This window comes from Uranotaenia lowii, chromosome 3 (genome assembly GCF_029784155.1).
Source record: "Uranotaenia lowii strain MFRU-FL chromosome 3, ASM2978415v1, whole genome shotgun sequence".
NCBI classification, from domain to species: Eukaryota; Metazoa; Arthropoda; class Insecta; order Diptera; family Culicidae; genus Uranotaenia; species Uranotaenia lowii.
This window is the reverse complement of record NC_073693.1, coordinates 322,807,616-322,813,615: the sequence shown is the minus strand read 5'-3', so window position 1 is coordinate 322,813,615 and position 6,000 is coordinate 322,807,616.

Sequence of the window (6,000 nt, the reverse complement as noted above, 5' to 3'; positions counted from 1 at the left end):
CAGAAAGTAGAACTTTTTGAAACCGTTTTCAAAACAATTTAAAAAACAATTTTATTCCGACACTGTTTTCGATAGGACAAGCAAGCCTTAATCTTTGCCTTTATGAAACCAAAATAAGTATCGATAAACGGATATTTTAGTGCGAAGTTGCAAAGGAAAATTTCCCCATACCTTAAAACCATGTCAATAAACGTTACACATGGTATAACAAAGAGTCATAACCAAAATTCAATCTCAAGGTAATTAAAATGATATAGGAAATAATAGAAAATAGGTCACAGAACCGGAAAAACCGGAAAATCGGGAATAAAACGGGAATTTAAAATCGTACCGGGAATAACTGGGATTGCAGATAAAAAAACCGGGAAAAATACACAAGAAAGTCAAAATTGATTTTTGGATCCAAGATCAAGGATTGAAATCAAAATTCGGAATTCAGAATTGTAATTTAATTTTCCGATTCAGAATTCAACAGATTCAAAAAATAACTTTTGAAGTTTAAAACTATTCTGATTTTTTTTTCAATTAGTTTCTAATTGAAAAAACTCACAATTTTTACCGGAATTCAGAGTTAAAAAGTTTTTCTTAAATGAAGATTTAAATTCTAGAAGTCACTCAAAATATGTTAATGCACCGCATGTCATTACAGTTATTTGAAAAAAATAATCTATCATTTGAAAACAAGTAAATCAAAGTAAAATTTTCAGTTCGGAATTTTGTTGCAAACTTGGAAATGTTAAAAAAGCTTCTTTTTTAAGTTTCCAATGAAACAATTAAAAATAAATCATTAAATCATGTTTACGGCACTGTGTCTTTTTTTTAGCTGTAAAATAACAAACAGGAATTGATAATCGAACGAACTGTTTGTGAAAAAGATTCGGTCTAGAACTATTTTCTTTAAGCTGAGCTCCAGTGAAAATTTACTCAAAATAGCTACAGGAATTTTTAGCCAGACTGTAAAATATTTACAAAAACTTTTTAATGAGGGTCTGTTTATGTAGATTGAAAGCAATGGTTAAAGCTTAAAATTGTTATTTTCATCAACAATGCATTGTATCGTAGTTTTTCGATTTTATCACGGTGGAAAAAAAAAACCACCGTGAATATGGCGAAACCGTGAATTTGGCGAAACTAAAAATTAAAGTGGAAAAAAGTATTTTTAATGTCTTTAATCAATAATTTTTAATGTTTTCAGTGGTGGAACCGTTTTGTATCAATAAATTTTAATAATAAGATGTAATTATCAATGATTATAAAACACAAAGAATCGATTTCAGTTCTAATTATTCTTCTTCTTAGCAATTTTAATATTTTTCATGAAATAAAAACATGTTAAATATCAGTTTGATAGTCTACAAGTTATTGAAGTAAATTATCAAGTTTTAACGAAAATTTAACAGTCGATATCTCTTATGTCAATTTTGAAAAAGAGTTCAAAGAAAAATGCAGCAAAAATTTCTTTTCTGGAAATTTTAAATTTCAATATTTCAATTTTTAAACCTTTGATTAACTGAAAAGTTTAGCTTTTCGATTTTTTTTTTCAAATTTGCTCAACTTAGACTTTTAAAGTGTGTTTCGACAAAAATGTTTTAAAGGCAGATAATCCTTTTTTCATATGTAAAAAAACCGATAACATAGTCCTTTTTACATATTTTAAGGCAAAGCTAACAGAATTTCATTTTGATCTCCTAAAATTATAAATTCAAACAATACTACAGGCTGTCCAATCAGGATTGCGCACGTCACCCATTCACATAAACAAATTAAATAAAGAAATCAGAGAGACTTTCTATCTCTGTTCAAAACTATCTCTTTTCAAAAGCGCTTACCTACATCTTTATATGATTCGCATAACCAAAAAAGTTTACTTTTTAAGAGCGGCTAACCAAGCACAAATAACAACACTGGCATTAGCGTGACGTTGAAATACTTATATCGATTATTACAAGTGTTTTTAAAATCCAAATGACGATGTTTACACTATACAGCTAAAGTTAGCAGATCAATGGCATTTTCATAGTATTCTATAAATAAATAACATAACATAAACCATAAAAAATATCATGAACAAAGACGCCCTACGCTTTTGAAAGAAAATTAAGGTCCAGGAAATGGTTTCAGAATGATTTATAAAAAAAAGTGTGATAAAATAGAAACAATAACCATGATATAATCGACCATGAATTTGGTGAGTATCGATAAAATCGAACAGTAATAAAATCGAAAAACTACTATATTTCTGAAAAATAAGAAACCCTCCAAAAGACACGAACGCCACAAACGTGGTAAAGTGTCTATAATTAGAGAAAAAAAATAAAAAAAAAAACCCCCAGAGATTGTTTTCCAATCTCATCAAAAATTTACGTTTTGCTTTTTTGAAAGGTAACCACAAAAATCAGAAAATTTCAGATGTTTTGAAAATTAAAATACTTTGTGTATGGTTCATAAGCTGTAGAAATGTAGAAAAAATTAATTGGAAAAAAACTTTTGCCGGTATCTCTAAATCATAAAAAAGCTTAAAAATTTACAAGTTTTTGGAAATTTCATGACATTTTAGAAAGTTTGAGCCAAAGTATGAAGTTTATATTACTTTGTTTGTTCAAAACTGTATGTATTTTATCTAGATTCAAAAGTTGGTTGAAGACATGAATACAAAATTGTTCAATGCTTTAGAAATTTTGACTTAACAAGGTGGCTTTTATTAATCATAGGTGAACTTTTGAAAAAAAGTAAAAAATCCATCTAAAATTTTGGTGCAAAACTTTAGAATATGACTCAATTCGAATGTTTTAGATCAATGATTAACTTTTTCGAACATCACATGTAGTTTTTTTTACTTCTGATAAAAAAAATAACTACTGAGGTTTTCTTTTAGCTCATCCACCACAGGCCCAACAAACCAATATAATAATTTGCAGAATAATAAGAAATAATTTAAATAAAAATGAATCATAGATATTTTTATATTCTTGAACAAATTTTTAATTGGACTAAAATCTTCGGTAACAATCCCCATAAATGTTCTTTGGTGACGTCAGTTGTAGTTACATTTTTCTATTAAATTTTCTAAAGCTTTTTTTTGCAAGCATAATTTCTCTCGAATTAGAAAAGCTAGGGACAATCGAAATCTTTTATCAAATGAAGGATAATAAACAGATTCGAAAACAGTTTTTGTATTTATAGGGCTGTTGTTTTGTTTTCGTAGAGGTGTTAGTTCATTAGTCATCATGATTGATTTAGATAAGTATTTAGATAAGTATTTTGATACTTAGTAATGTTAAAATTTCAAAACGTAATATCCAGAAAACTAGAGATTTTATAACATAGCTTCAATAGCTTCAGAAAATGTTATGTAAACTTTTGAGTTCCTTTGAATTTGACACCTTGTTTACCCACTGTTCAACTAAATTTTTGTATAAATCATTAAAATTAGTTTTCAGTCTAACTTGATTCTGCAGAAACCTATAAAATTTATCTTCCTGAGAACCTCACTTCAAAAAAATATGTACATGTAGAGGAAAACTCAATATTATTTCAAACAAGTAACTTTATATTTTCCACTGATTTGATATCCAAAATTTTTTACATTACAATTAATTAAATTTCTTAATTTTTGAATATCTTTAAATTTGATATGCTGTTAAATAATCCACAGAACTATAAATGTAGACTGTGGAACTCGTTGCTCATATTTTGTTTAACTTTTTAGATCATAATTCAAAATTGAGATCGTGATTTACAAAATTCTGCAATAAGAACTTCGAATGATGCAAAAACATTGTTTGATTAATAAATTGAAAAAAAAACTTAAACAACAAATTTAAAAAATTAATTTGATTTTTTTAAAGTAATGGCTTTCGTAAACGAAATTTATAACACACTCGGTATAGGTAAAAGGCCAGTTTATAAGTGTAGTATATTTAAAAACAATAGAATATCACATTTGAAAAAAAATTGATTCCAACTATGGCCATAATGACGACTAATTGGTTCAAAAGTCCTGTTTTCACACCATTTAAAAAAAATGAGTATGATTCAAAAACATCCTTCTAAAGTATGTTATTCATTAATTATAGTGTCGATAACCCCAGCGTATTTCTACACATAACTGTTTTGTGTAGGATCCCATCAGGGGCTTGCGATATAGCTCAGGTTGGCAAGTCTGTTATCTCCTGAGCAGATGTCCGCGACTTCGAGCCTAAGAGTAAACATCGAATACAGTTGTACCGGATAAGTTTTCCAATAACGATCCGCCAACTGCAACGTTGATAAAGTCGCGAATGCCATAAAGATGGTAAAACGACTATAATCGAAACAAAAAAAAAGTAGGATCCCATCGAACATGAAATCGTATCAGAAACGATAACTTAAGTCGTTTACAATTGCAATAGCAATTCCAACTGCATAATGAAAAGTTCATATAAAATGTCGTCTAGAGCCAGTTTAAATCGGATATGACAGGAAGCCATCCCAGGTAACCACCAAGCATTTAAAACAGCACGTAAGTAGCACTATATACGCTTATACGGCAGATGGATTAAAGCTACTACCGTCAACTGGGGCAACATGCAACAATTTTCAACTTCAATGGCTTCTAAAAAACTTATGTTCACAGTTAATCGTATCCTTTATGCATCAAAAGTTTCAAGGATACTGGGGCATCAAATTGGCGTAGTTAAAAAAATAATTGGTTTCCTCAGTTATTTTATATTTTCTAAAAACATGCGATTTTCACACTCCTTAGAAAATGGGGTAACTTGCAACAAACTTTGTTTTTAATGAAAAAGCTTATTAACACGTACGAAAATTCATAGTTTTTAATATATTTGCGATGCCTTAAAGACCATTACGCATGACAACATCAATTGCAGTAGTTTTTGGGTCTGTAAAAACAAATTTTTACATTTTTTCTTAAAATAAGGATGCTGCATACATTTAGGGGTTAAATAATACTACGAAAAATTCTACAAGCTGAAATCATAAAAATAAATGCTTGGATGAATGAAATTTAAATGTTTACAAACGCGTGATGCAAAACATTCATATTCCAGCACATGGAAACGAGATTTACAAGGTATTTCTTTGATTTGCATTTTGTTGCATTTAACCCCAGACACCTAACTGAATTTTAAAAATATTCATTTTAAAAAATTGGGTAATTGTTCGAAAAATATTTTTACACCAACAATGTTGGTATAACATGAGGAAACCTGTAAAAAGTTTGTAGGTAATTTTATCAAGCCGATCCGTCATACTGGGTAAAGTTTTTTTCGGCATCAAAAAATGTAAAAATTTGTACATTTATAACTCGATTTTTCAAATTTTACATGAAAATAAAAAACTTAAGACAACTAGCTTAAGATGCGAGAAATTATGTCATCATCATTTTGTTATCATTAAAAGGTAACTTTATTACAATACATTAAATTAAAAATTGATTCATTGTAGTGTTATATAAATGTTGCATCGAACCCCGCTGTTGCATGATGCCCCGTTTGACGGTATGCATTAGATAAGCATTTATGTAGCCCTGAATGCTACTCAAATGCAGGTTTTGGCAAAATATACGGCTACTTTAGTGCTAAACCCTACAAATGTTCCCAACTTGGCATTTAAAAAGCATTTGAAATGCTGATTTCACGCTTCGCCGTTTCTTTTAAAAAAAATCCTGTGATCACCACTCACAGATATTTTTATCTCGTGTTCTTCTTTACCGACCCACTCCTCTCTTTCTTTGCTGCATATCACCCTTTCTTTCTTCACTCGACCTTTCACCATTGTATACCACCCTTGTGTGGAGAAAACTCTTGGAGTTGCTGTTCCTCCTCCTGGAACGGGATTCGAACCTGGATCCTAGCGACATCAATATCAACGGACGATTCCTTTATCCGCTGAGCTATAAGAGAAGACCTGATGGAACATGATATTTTTGTTCCATATAAACAACACTTCACCTGCATTTGAGTAGCATTCAGGGCTACATAAATGCTTATTTAATGC